The sequence below is a fragment of the Chiloscyllium plagiosum genome, unplaced genomic scaffold (genome assembly GCF_037043375.1).
Source record: "Chiloscyllium plagiosum isolate Xiang-an unplaced genomic scaffold, Cpla_swu_hap1 HiC_scaffold_43, whole genome shotgun sequence".
Lineage (NCBI taxonomy): Eukaryota > Metazoa > Chordata > Chondrichthyes > Orectolobiformes > Hemiscylliidae > Chiloscyllium > Chiloscyllium plagiosum.
The window spans coordinates 21917573-21931299 of NW_028270181.1; the positions used below are offsets into that span (position 1 = coordinate 21917573).

General features: G+C 44.9%; 1 protein-coding gene across 11 annotated transcripts in view; it reads left to right on the top strand.

Moving 5' to 3' along the window:
* The first annotated feature begins 751 nt into the window (after positions 1–751).
* Positions 752–13727, top strand: part of ptpn20 (protein tyrosine phosphatase non-receptor type 20) — a 440815-nt gene continuing 427839 nt past the window's right edge. For 10 of the 11 annotated variants that reach the window (XM_087982468.1, XM_087982474.1, XM_087982476.1 and 7 more), the window contains exon 1: positions 752–1055. The gene's annotated coding sequence lies outside the window, so the exon portion shown is untranslated. The remainder of the gene's footprint in view (positions 1056–13727) is intronic. The other variant, XM_087982478.1, reaches the window with a different exon arrangement.

Here is a 13727-nt window from a genome sequence, read left to right on the forward strand (position 1 = left end):
AGGGGTAAATGTAGGGGTATGGGTGGGTTGCGCTTCGGCGGGTCGGTGTGGACTTGTTGGGCCGAAGGGCCTGTTTCCACACTGTAAGTAATCTAATTCAGAGCCACGTCAGGCAGCATCCATGGAGAGAGAGCAAGCTAACAGGTCAAGTTCAGAGTTATCTAGAATCTAAACCCTAGCTTGCTCATTCTCCATTGATGCTGCATGACCCACTGTGATATCCAGCACTAGTTATTTTCAGTGCAGATTCCAGCACCTGCAGTAATTTACTACCCTTCGGGTTTGTTTGTTGGATAGAGTCAAACTCTAGTGTTTGTTTGTTTCCTTAGTGTATACCAGTGTACAGAACCGAACTGCGTTTGTGACAATGCAAAAGTTTTTTTAAAAAATAAAATATATATTTTTAAAAAGACAGAGCAGAATCAGTGGCCTATGTGTGGTCTTATGTTTTAAGTGAGGTGGTACAGAGAGTGTGTGTTTGTGTGTAACATTCAAAAAAGGTCGGCACTGTTCAGACAGAAGCAACGCTGCCCCTTGTCCTGTGAAACTTTGAGAGACTGTGTGTGCTGTCTGCCCTCAAACCCATCCGCTCGGTAAATTTGGAGCCACGCTCCCTGATCTCTGCCCAAGCTCCGCCTCGTCTTATTGGTGCGCTTAGCGTCCCATCTCCTTGGTTTCTGCTGATTCTCCACTCCCCCTCTCCCCAATCCCAGGGACAGAGGCGGTGCCTGCCCGAGATTCCCATGGAGGGGAACGGGCTGCCCACACTGCGGGGGAAATAGCTCTCCACGGAGGCTCACTTCAAACACACAAAAGTTAGAAGATTGCAAGAGGGAGGCTGGGGATAACTGGGTTTTTTTTTTGCTTGAGGTCGTGTGGGGATTTCTGCACGGAGTAAACGGTCAGGATGAAACGCGCCTGGTGGAATTTCACCTGGCTCCCAGCTCCTAGTTACCCTGCACACACCCAGAGCTGACTGGGCACCTCGCTCAATCAGGATTAAAGTCGGATTTCCACTCCATCCCGGGGGATATCGCACACCGCTGGAAACTCAGGTACAACTTTCCTTTCTCCTCCTCCTCCCCTCTATTTGAAGAATCGTGTGTTCCTTGTACGTGTTTTCTTAACGTTTGCAAATAAGACATAGTCTCTCTGAACCGTGAAGGCTATATGGCTGGAAGATTGGTTTGAAAACAGCCGATTCAAACCAGAGTCCTGCTAAACTCTGTATATTATGCATGGAGGGTCAAGCTGACAATGACAGTACACAAAGGGGGCAGAGTCTATTGTATCAGCTTTGGCTCGAGATTGCGAATGTCTGCCTGAATGATAGGGTCTGTAAGAGGAAAGTTTGCACATGGGGAGTTGGTGGGGGTACATCAGGGTGCATGTTTTGTAATCTCCCATTTGCACTCCCCTCAATGTTTAATCCTCAGAGTGAATTGGGGTTTTGAATTCACCATGAAACAGTATCACGCTGGGGGATAAGCTTTGCACAAAGGCAGCTGTGTTGAATTGTGAGGCTGGAATGCTACTTGGTCTGGATTAGGCTCCAACCTGGAAACCTGGCTTTGAAGCCTGACTTATTCCGAGCTTCTGTTCAAACAATTTTTGAATCAACCAATCAATCAAGAATCTGGCCTGTGTGTTGCTGAATTCTGTGTGACAAACAGCAAACTGGCATCGGTGCCAAAGCGATGACCCAGACTGCAATGTGACTGTGTGGCCAGGATGAATATTGGGACCAGGAGGGAAGGAAAATGCTCTAACATCACATTCCTCATAACAAGCTTACTAGAGACAGACAATATAATAGTACAGTTGGATCTGGGTGTTTATATGCAAAAGGCATTACAATTGATAGAAGAGAATGGTAAGGGTATGGAATGCTTTGCCTGCATTGGTAGTAGATTCACCAAGTTTAAGTGCATTTAAGTCATCACTGGACAGGCAAATGAACGTACATGGAATAGTGTAGGTGGGGTGAGCTTCAGATTAGTATGACAGGTTGGCACAAGATCGCGGGCTGAAGGGCCTGTACTGCACTGTAATGTTCTATGTTCTAAGAGGCTGAGATGATGGTTAATAAAGTGTGACTTTAGGAGATGTACAGATTACAACAGGATAGAGGTCATGTTGAACTTGTATAAGGCTAGTTCAGCCTCAGCTGAAGTATTGAAATCAGTTCTTAGAATCATAGAATCCCTACAGTGTGGAAACAGGCCATTTGGCCCAGCAAGTTCACACCGACCTTCCAAAGAGTATCCCACCCAGACCCATTCCCCTATTACTCTACATTTACCGCTAACTAAAGCACCTTACCTACACATCCCTGACACTATGGACAATTTAGCATGGCCAATTCACCTGAACTACACACCTTTGGACTGTAGGAGGAAACTGGAGCACCTGGAGGAAACCCATGCAGACACAGGGAGAACTTGCAAACTCCACACAGACTGTCACCTAAGGCTAGAGTTAAACCTGGGTCCCTGGCGTTGTGAGGCAGATTGCTAACCACTGAGCCACCATGCTGCCCAGTTCTGGGTGTCACACTTTTGGAAGGTTGTGAAGAAATTGGCATGAGTGGAAGCAAGATTCCAAAGAATAGTTACAAGGGTGAAGAACTTCTGTTAGGAAGATGGGTTGGAGAAGTTAGAACACTTTACCCTAGAGAAGAGAAGACTGAGAAGAGATCTGATCGAAGTATTCAAATTCATGGGTCAGAGTAGATAACGGAATATTGTTGCCACTTGTGAAAAGTTTGAGATTTAAAGTAATTGGAAAAAGAAGCAAAAGTGATATTGAGATAAGCTTTTCATGCAATGAATGATTCGATGCAGTCTGAGAGTGTGGGAGAACAGATTCAGTTGAGACTCCCAAAGATGTATTAGACTTTTATTTCAATGCAGGTTACTGGGAGACCACAGGAAACTGTCATTAGGTGTATTTCTCATCCTGAGAGCTGGCAGATAAATGATTGGCTGAATGGCCTCTGTGATCAAGTGATTCTATATTGGTTCTGCTGTTTGGGTTTTGTGAAACTTAACTGGGCATGCCGATGTTAGAAATATGAAATAAAATCGGAAAATGCTAACAGTACACACAAGGCTTCTCAGCATCTGAAAGTAGGTAAAATAAGTTGATGTTTGAAGGTAGGTGAAGATGAAAAACCACAGCACTGACAATACATAGCAGGAATAGTTAAAGCTGGTGAATTAGAAGACCTTGTTTAAATTTGAGATCAGGTGTATTTCTAAAGCATGAGTCAATTTTCTAGACAATTTCTCAAATGACTTGCTGAAAAGACTTTATTTTGTTGCTTGAAAGCTGCCTGTTGAAGTATAGATTTGCTTGTTAAATACACCATTGCCTTTATGGTCAACCCCTGGCACTTAAGCAAAGCAATTGAGTGAAAAACAGCTATGTCTCTTTCCATTGATTTATTTTTAACACATTGAAGGACAAAATATATTTCAACAAGAGAATCATGTCATCCCCCATACAGTATCCACTGATGTGAATTCTGTGAACCTACGTTTCCTGCTTCTCCACATAAGACGTTGCATTGTATTCGGATTTGATTGTGCAAATACTGACTGTTCTCCAGTACCTTTATCCACCTGACCTAGATTCAACCCGGAGGTAGCAAACTGCTCAACCACTGGATACTTCACTGTTATCAGTCAAATTTAGATAAAGACCTGCAAACATGCATGCATAAACTGTGCTCTGTCCAACTTGTCACACTCCACCCCGCTCAACTCCTCATCCTCACGCACACAAACTGTATCTCACCCCGCTCAAAACTGTTCACGGACACTATATGCCATCCAAGTCCCTAACTCTCCACACTCGAGTTATATGCCGTGTCTCTTAAAACAATGATCTTTCCATACTCACAAATACACACTGTATCCCATCCCACCAGCTTCTCACTATACTCCAGCCAGATGGTCACTCCAAGAAGACACAGCTGACTATTCCTTCTCCTGCCCGGTGAACTGAGGGCAAGTGCAGAATCTATACTGACAGTCCAGCCAAGCTGACATCACCTCACTCACTGGATGCTAGGACCTATCTGGGGCCCTTGTTATTGAAATATGTTGATATGGGGTTTGTTCCAGCAGGATATTTTACTTGATGTGGCAATGCTTATGCTACCTATCATAATTTATGAAACTGGGCACGAATAAAGTGGTATTGAAAAATCTTAAAGATGTTTATTGCAGCCAGCAGACAATATATTCACAGGCATACCGGTGCCTGGGCTATTCAGCTGCAATAGAAGAAAATGTCTCGAGTAGTGTTCCATACTTCAAGTGGGTCGAAGAGTGTGTGGTGATGGAAAAGCATAGCTGGCCAGGGAGCATTCGAGGAGCATCCGATAGTTTGAGCATAAGCTCTTCATCAGGTTTTGAGGGCATAAGTTTAGGGTGAGAGGGGAAAGATATGAAGGGACTTAAGGGGCAAGTTTTTCACACAGAGGGTGGTACGTGAATGGAATGAGCTGTCAGAGGAAGTAGTGGACGCTGGTATACTTACAACATTTAAGAAGCATCTGGATGGGTATATGAACAGGAAGGGTTTCATGGGATATGGCCCAAGTTGATGCTCCTCCCCTCGAATGCTGCCAGACCGGCTGTGCTTTTCCAGCACCACACTCTGCGACTCTGATCTCCAGCATCTGCAGTGCTCACTTTCTCCTAGTTCTCATACTTCAAGTGTTCCAAGTTTAGTGATCTGATCTGAGATCTTTGTACTATGAGCTCACATGTTATGGTACAGTGATGATATCATGAGTATGCCTCATGGTCACTATACCTTTAAGAGACATAATATGACATAAATAATTGTGCTCTTTGTCTTATTCACTCTCTGAACCATAATGAAAACTGAAAATAGTTCCTTGTGAAAGGCTGGCTCTTGTTTCCTGAATGCAACATTTTCCTAACAGCCATTAAATTGATTTAAAAACATGTATATACGATTTTTGGATGAATATTTTTCAATATCAGAAGATTCAAGGAGAGAGGGCGCGATCTGATTGAGGTGCTAAGGATTCAAGTGAGTGAATGCAGAGAACCTACTTCCTCTGGTGGGAGGATTGTGAATGAGATGAGAAAGTTTGAAGATTAGTGGCAGAGGAGTGGCAGATGGAGTTCAACCCTGCCAAGTGTGAGGTTGTCCATTTTGGAAGAACAAATAAGAATGCGGAATACAGGATTAATGGTAGGGTTCTTAGTCAGGTGGAGGAACAGAGGGATCTTGGGGTCTATGTACATAGATCTTTGAAGGTTGCCACTCAGGTGGATAGAGTTTGTAAGAAGGCCTATGGAGTATTATCGTTCATTAGCAGAGGGATTGAATTCAAGAGTCGTGAAGTGATGTTGCAGCTGTACAGGACTTTGGTTAGGCCACAGTTGGAGTACTGTGTGCAGTTCTGGTCGCCTCACTATAGGAAAGATGTGGAAGCTTTGGAGAGGGTGCAGAGAAGATTTACCAGGATGTTGCCTGGAATGGAGAGGAAGTCGTACGAGGATAGGTTGAGAGTTCTCGGCCTTTTCTCGTTGGAACGGCGAAGGATGAGGGGTGACTTGATAGAGGTTTATAAGATGATCAGAGGAATAGATAGAGTAGACAGTCAGAAACTTTTTCCCCAGGTACAACAGAGTGTTACAAGGGGACATAAATTTAAGGTGAAGGGTGGAAGGTATAGGGGAGATGTCAGGGGTGGGTTCTTTACCCAGAGAGTGGTGGGGGCATGGAATGCGCTGCCCGTGGGAGTGGTGGAGTCGGAATCATTGGCGACCTTTAAGCGGCATTTGGATAGGTACATGGATGGGTACTTAATCTAGGTTAGAAGTTCGGCACAACATCGTGGGCCGAAGGGCCTGTTCTGTGCTGTATTGTTCTATGTTCTATGTTCTATGTTCTATTAGAGCTTGCTTACGTTTGAGTGAATTCGGGAAGCACTTTATCATGAAAAGGACAGCAGAAATCTAGAATTCTCTTCCCAAGACCTTGGTTCTATTGGATGTAGGTTTGCTTGCTGAGCTGAAAGGTTCATTTCCAGACGTTTCGTTACCCTACTACATAACATATTTAGTGGGCCTCAGGTGAAGTAATGCTGAAAATTCCTGCTTTCTATTTATATGTATGGGTTTCTTTGGGTTGGTAATGTCATTTCTTGTGGTGATGTTATTTCCTATTTTGAAGTCACTTCCTGTTTCTTTTCTCAGGATTTGGTAAATGGGGTCTAACTCAATGTGTTTGTTGATAGAGTTCCAGTTGGAATGCCATGCTTCTAGGAATTTTCGTGCGTGTCTTTGTTTGGCTTGTCCTAGGATAGATATGTTATCCCAGTCAAAGTGGTGTCCTTCGTCATCTGTATGTGAGGATACTAGTGAGAGAGGGTCATGTCTTTTTGTAGCTAGTTGCGGCCAGCTAACGACCAGTGAATATAGTCCTAACTAATCCAGTCTCTATTTATATGTCATGTTCACTGCTCATTTCCTTCTCAGGGAAACACTTCATTTATATAAGTGATTTGGATATGAGCATAGGAGGTATAGTTAGTAAGTTTGCAGATAACACCAAAACTGGAGGTGTAGTGGACAGCGAAGAAGGTTACCTCAAAGGACAACAGGATCTTGACCAGGTGAGCCAATGGGCTGAGGAGTGCAGATGGAGTTTAATTTATATAAATGTGAGGTGCTGCATTTTGGAAAAGCAAATCTTAGCAGGACTTATACACTTAATGGTAAGATCCTAGGGAGTGCTGCTGAACAAAGAGACCTTGGAGTGCAGGTACATAGTTCCTTGAAAGCAGAGTTGCAGGTAGATAGGATAGTGATGAAGGCATTTGGTATGCTTTCCTTTATTGGTCAGAGTATTGTGCATAGAAGTTGGAAGGTCATGTTGCAGCTGTACAGGATGTTGGTTAGGCCACTTTTGGGATATTGTATGCAATTCTGGTCTACTTCTTATCGGAAGGAATTTTATGAAACTTGAATGGGTTCAGAAAAGATGTACAAGGATGTTGCCAGGATTTGAGCTATAGGGAGAGGCTGAATAGACTGGGGCTATATTCCCTGGAGTGTCGGAGGCTTAGGGGTGACTTTCTAGAGGTTTATAAAATCATGAGGGGCATGGATAGGATAAGTAGATAAAGTCTTTCCCTGGGGTGGGGGAATCCAGAACTAGAGGGCATAGGTTTAGGGTGAGAGGGGAAAGATATAAAAGAGACTAAAGGGTCAACTTTTTCACGCAGAGGGTGGTATGTGTATGGAATGAGCTGCCAGAGGCAGTGGTGGAGGCTGGTACAATTGCAGCATTTAAGAGGCATCTGGGTGGGTATATAAATAGGAAAGGTTTAGAGGGATATGATCCAGTTACTGGCAAGTGAGACTAGATTAGGTTAGAATAGCTGGTCGGCCTGGACATGTTGGACATAAGGGTCTGTTTCCAAGCTGTACATCTCTATGACCTCAACTTTCCTTTCTAAGTCTTTATAACAGTATTTAGATTGGACACCCTCTGTGTGGGTTCGATCCACATCCCTAACTCAATTCCCAATCCCTCTGAGAAGTCAGCTGCTCACTGTTGTGCCAGAAAGCCTAGCCATGCACAAGATGTAAGCGAAAACTGCAAATTAGAAACAAAACAGAAAATACTGGAATTGTACATCTGGTCAGTAAAGTGAAATGGCAGGTTATAATCTAACGGTAGTACTCCAGTTTCTGACCTCATGAATGTTACACCTCTGTGGTATCAGTAACTTCTTTTTCTCTTTCTACAGATGCTGACTGGATTATTTTACTTCCTCAATGTTGTATTAGTTTCTGAATAGTCGTTTGATTTTACATTGGCTGTGACATTTTGCCATTAAAACAAACAGCTGCTGAGCATGGTAATGGAGAAATCTGGGAGCTGCTTTCAGTAGTTCCTCACTATACATGTAGCTCACCCTTGAGATGTCTTCAGACTGCAACCAGTGGACAATTGATTGGAGCTGATGGAAGCTTTCACTCTTGGAGGTCTTAGGGGCGAGTTTCTAAGCCTTGTTGGGTGTGGACACAGAAAGGCACAGATGACCAGGACATGGGTACTCTGGGGCACAGATGTAGATATGACCAGGATGTGGGCACATGGGGACAGATGTAGTTATGACTAGGGCATGGGCACACAGGGGCACAGATGGACCAATGACCAGGGCGTAGGCTTACAGGGACAGATGTAGATATGACCAGGGCATGGGCATATGGTGGGGAGGGCAGATGTAGATATGATCAGGGTGTGGGCAGACAGAAGGGGGGGTTGCAGATGTCGATATCACCAAGCAGGAATCCAGGCCCTCAGTTCCATCGCTCCATCAGGATATTATGCCAGAAGTGGAATGGGGTGCAGAATGGCCAACCTTCAACAAACTTTAGGGACAGCCAACTGAGGCACTCAAAAGCCTATTTCCAAAGGTCAGCTGGAATGTTCCAGCCATTCTTCAGATCCCTGTGTTGCTGTTTGAAGGCATCCTCCTATCAGGTCAGCTGGGGGGAGGGGTTTGAGAGATAGCACTCCAAGCAGGCCCTAGGCTGCCTTGTGAAGGAGTTTCCATTCCAGTAATGGTGGTCAAACTGCTAAGGCTAGCTTTAAGCTAAGTAAGTTGAAGGTAAAATACCTCTATTTTGCGCTGTCAGGCTCATATTTACTTGGAATCATAGAATCCCTACAACATGGAAGCAGGCCATTCGGCCAACACCGATCTTCTGAAAAGCATCCCACCCAGATCCACCCCCCCTACCTAATCCCAGTAACCCTGCATTTCGCATGGTCAATCCACCTAACCTGCACATCCCTAGACAGTATGGGTAATTTTAGTGGGGAAAATCCACCTAACCTGCACATGCCTAGACAGTATGGGTAATTTTAGTGTGGCTAATCCACCTAAACTGCACATCCCTAGACAGTATGGGTAATTTTAGTGTGGCCAATCCACTGAACCTGCACATCCTTACAACACAGGATGGGATTTTCTACTCCCAGCCCAGGTGAGCTTGAAGGCTGGAAGGGCATTTAATTAATTGGGATGGTGGCCTACATAAACCCCACATCCCCCTCCCAACTGTTATGACTAAGTTATGGGCAGGAAGTCCGCTGGTGAACCATCCCATGCTGCCCCAAAATCAGGCCCCTGAGTAGTCAACTAAGGACCACTGGAGGTCCTCAGCCTGTCACTGGGATTAGCCCAGCAGCAGGCAGATTTGTCGTCATGTCTGGTGTATGATTGCTGCCTCCTTGCAACAGATATTCACCTTTTTTGAGAGCTGAGGGAGTGGTTTCCCTTGATGAGCCTGATTGAGTTAAGGACTTGGTGGTGGCAGGGGGTTTTCCCTCTGAAGCCACTCTCCACTCTTACTTCTGACATTCCCAACCCCTCCCCCACCTCAACCCACCACAAACCCCGAGCAGGATCTTCCATACCCTTCTTGTACCACTTCGTTTTTGTCCCAGCTCCTCTACTTTGGCAATTGTTCTTCCACGGTCTCCTCTTCTGATTGCAAAAGCAGCTAGGTTCTGATTGGCTGGCTGGTTTGGACTTTCTCCCCAGGGGTCTTGATGCCAGGAAAGACCTTCTAGTAGCCTCAGCCTTGCCTGATTGGGATGTAGGGGCCAGGGGCCTTTCCTAGTTTCCCAGGTTTCCTGCCAGATTTCCACCTTGCCAACAGCCATGTGATACTCTCAGTACCTCCAACTTGATTCTGACCACATTGTGGGCTTTTGACCGTAATTTTGGGGGTCCTGAAGTCCATGGAGAAAGTCCTGCTTTTGCTCTCACTGAAAATAGCCCTTGAGACAGTTGTGCGTTCTGAACAGAGACGTTAAGTCTGATTTCTCTCCACAGATGCTGCCAGACCTGCTGGGCTTTTCCAATAACTTCTGTTTTTGTTTTTGATTGTGATTTACAACAGTTCATTTGGTTTTTATTGAGATGGTCATGCCCAGTTCAATGAGATGTAACAGGGTTTTTAAAGGCATAATCATTTTACTATTACTGCTGACTCTTGATCCCTGAAAGAATAATTTTATACTTGTTGATTGTTGAATTTCTACATTAAGGTGAGAAAGATGACATTTTTCTTTAAAGAAAGGATTTGTTTGTTGTTTTACCCTCTTAATACATATTTTGCTGTTTGAAAATTTACTTTAGAATGGGGTGGCGTGGTGGCTCAGTGTTAGCACTGCTGCCTCACAGCGCCAGGGACCCGGGCTTGATTCCAGCCTCAGGCGAATGTCTGTGTGGAGTTTACACATTCTCCCCGTGTCTGCATGGGTTTCCTCCAGGTGCTCCAGTTTCTTCCCACAATGTGCAGGTTAGGTGAATTGGCCAGGCGAAATTGCTCATAGTGTTCAGGGGTGTGTAGGGTAGGGGTAAATGTTGGGGAATGGGTTTGGGTGGGATAGTTTTTGGAAGGTTGGTGTGGACTTGTAGGGCTGAACGGCCTGTTTCCACACTGTAGGAATTCCAAGTGAAAGATTATTTGCTTTTAACTTTGTGGCTTAATGTCTTTGAGAAGACTTCAGGTTGATTTTTTTGTTGACCTTAACTCCTTGCTCGTACATACCAGGAGATCCTGTTGATGGCACCAGATTTAAAAGGCAGTGGGGAAAAGAGAAATGCTCACCCTCTTAGAGTGCCAAATGTTTGTGGGGAAATCTTATTTTACATTTGCAATGAGCCCTGTTGCTTTGACAGTGATTGCAAGATCCGGGCTGATATGTTCCCCCAGTTTACAAGTGAAAATTCGAAACCAATCATCAAGTTATCAATGAATTGTTGTGCCAATAATGCCAGTATCTGAACTGAAACTATGATTCCAACCTTGTGGTATTTCAATTCCATTCCCTGTTTATATTTAAATTGCCAAAACATCGTAGACATCAGCATAAAATATTAGCACAACAGTGTGCTGTTGCAATGGGGCAAAAGTCAATGGATTACACTTTGCTCGAGATTTCTCAAGTTTATGGCCCAGTGTCTCCCGATTTGCTGAAGCAGCTTTTTACTTAGTTGTCCCAAAGTATTAACTTCAGAGCTTGCTGAGCTTAAGGCAAAGCAACTGGAAGGAAATGGCCTGGCTAAGCGTTATTTGCCAGAGTTTCCATTGTGACATTAAAAAGAATGTTGCCCCTTTTGTAAATCAGCAAATATAACAATACCTCAAAACGTTCCAGTGAAGCCCCATTCTGAGGCTTGACGTATCAGTGAGTCGTGAGAAAGGAATGCGAGGTGGGGCAGCATTCTGACGGGCAAGTAAAGGTTGAGAGCTGAGTGCTTTAAACCATGCCAACTTCTGTGCTGGCTTCTTGGAAAACCCCTTGCATGAACTTTCATTCTTTGTGCACGCTGCTCCTTTGCTTTGAATAATTTGCAATACATTGCATGCTAATCTTAAAAACAGCTGAACAAAATGTGCTGCCATGTCCTCTGTTTCACTGTTTACGTTTTAAAATATAAATACACGTCTAAATGGGTTGTTAAAGTATCCTTACTTTGTTCCACCCTTTTTACTCATTTTGAGGATGTTGGCATTGCTGACTGGGCTATCATTTATCGTCTATCCTCAATGGCCCTTACAAAGATGTTAGTGAGTTACCCTTCTGAAACGACTGCAGTTTTTGGGATGTAAGAGACAGCCAGAGTGCTGTTAGGAAGGCAGTTCCCAGTGACTGTGAAGGAACAGTAACCTAGTTCGATGCCGTATAGCTGGGAGGGGAATTTGCAGATTGTGGTGCCCCCATGTTTTTCTAGGTGGACAAAGCGGTGCATCTGAGCAGTGCTGTTGGAGGTGTCATAGTGAATTGTAGATGCTACACATTGTGTCAGTGGTGAAGGGAGTGAACATGGATAGTTGTAGATAGGGTGCCAATCAAATAGGCTGTCCTGCACCTCGTGGTGTCAAACTCCTTGACTGTTGACTGCACATGTCCAGGCGAGTGGAGAGTATTACATCACACTCCTGAGTTGTGTCTTGGAGATAATGGCCAGATGCGGGGGAGATAGGAGGTGAGTTATTCATCACAGAATTCTGTAGTGATTGGAACCAGCTGGATCTTATTGATTATGAAATCCTTGATTAAGGTTGTCAACCTGGACCAATCAGGCAAGGTGTGGCTGACCAAAATAAACAGGGGGTCCTGCCCCTCTTCCACAGCTGCGCCTGAGCCGGGTGACCCTGGAGAAGGAGCACGTGGTGTCTACCAACACCCTTGAGCTGTTCAGGGAGAGGTGGGTACCGCAGGGAGTGGAGTGCATTATTTCCTCCTCCAACTCTGTTTTAATTTAACCCCTGCCCTCCCCTTTGCTGTTTGATCACACAGCAATGCCGTCTGAGAAGGTCACTGCTTGTCATTAGCCACCCTGGTGTTTCCTTTCTTCCTGGTTGTGGAAATTGAATAAAGATTTGTACACCAAAAAATAAAATAAACAGGGGGTCCTGCCCCTCTTCCATGGCTACGTCAGAGCCCAGGTGTCCCTGGAGAAGGAGCATGTGGTGTCTACCAATTCCCTCGAGCTGTTCAGGGAGAGGTGGGCACCGCAGGGAGTGGAGTGCTTTATTTCCCCCTCCAACTCTATTTTGATTTAATCCTTGCCCTCCCCTTCACTGTTTGCTCATGCAGCATTGCCCTTTGATGTGAAGGGCACCACTTGTCACTGGCCACTCAGGTGTTTCCTTTCTTCCTGGTGGTGGAAATTGAATAAAGATTTGTACACCTGTTGTCTTTCACTGTGTCTCACACCTGCACACACACAACATGGGTACTAAGAAAAAGGAAAAGGAAGATATAACCAGGAGATTAGAATCTCCTCAGTTCAGATGTAGGACTCCGAGTTGGCTGGCCACAGCCAGTGTTTTGTGAGGAGGAAGAAGAGGAGAGTTCTCTAAGCTAGGAGACATTTGACTTCTGGTTTTGTTTTTGTGTGTTTGTTTTTGGGTTTCTCTTTTTTCTTTTACTGGACTGTAATTGGATGCACAAGCAGCTACTGCCATTGCTGCTGCTCCTGCTGCAGCCTGGGTGTCTTCAATTTCTGGGCCTGGTTCTACTCTTGCAGCCTGGGCCTCTCCAATATCTGGGCCTGGTTCTACTGCTGCAGCTTGGGCCTCTCCAATATCTGGGCCTGGTTCTACTGCTGCAGCTTGGGCCTCTCCAATATCTGGGCCTGGTTCTACTGCTGCAGTCTGGGCCTCTCCAATATCTGGGCCTGGTTCTACTGCTGCAGTCTAGGCCTTTCCCACAGCTGAACACTGCTGCCAGTGCCTGGGGCCTGTCTTAACTGCTGCTGCCTGAGGCCCCACTCAGGCTTAAGGACTGCTGCTGCCAGGACCATCTAAGGTTAAAAAAAACAAACAGGGGGTTTAGAATCTCCTCAGTTCAGGGGACTGACTCCGAGCTGGCTGGCTATAGGCAGTTACTATGTACAAGTAAATAAAGTGTGACTTGGTGATGGGATATCAGCCTCTATTTCAGCAGTTATTTCAAATTCCTAACCTCTGACCTTCTCTTGGAGTATTTATATGGATGATACAGTGTAATTTCTGGTCAATGATAAGTCCGAGGATGTTAATAGTGGAGGTTTCAGTAATGGTAGATTCTCTCATTGGTGGTAATTATTGCCTGGCACTGGTGTGGCACAAATATTACTGGGTACTTATTAGCCCAAGCCAAAG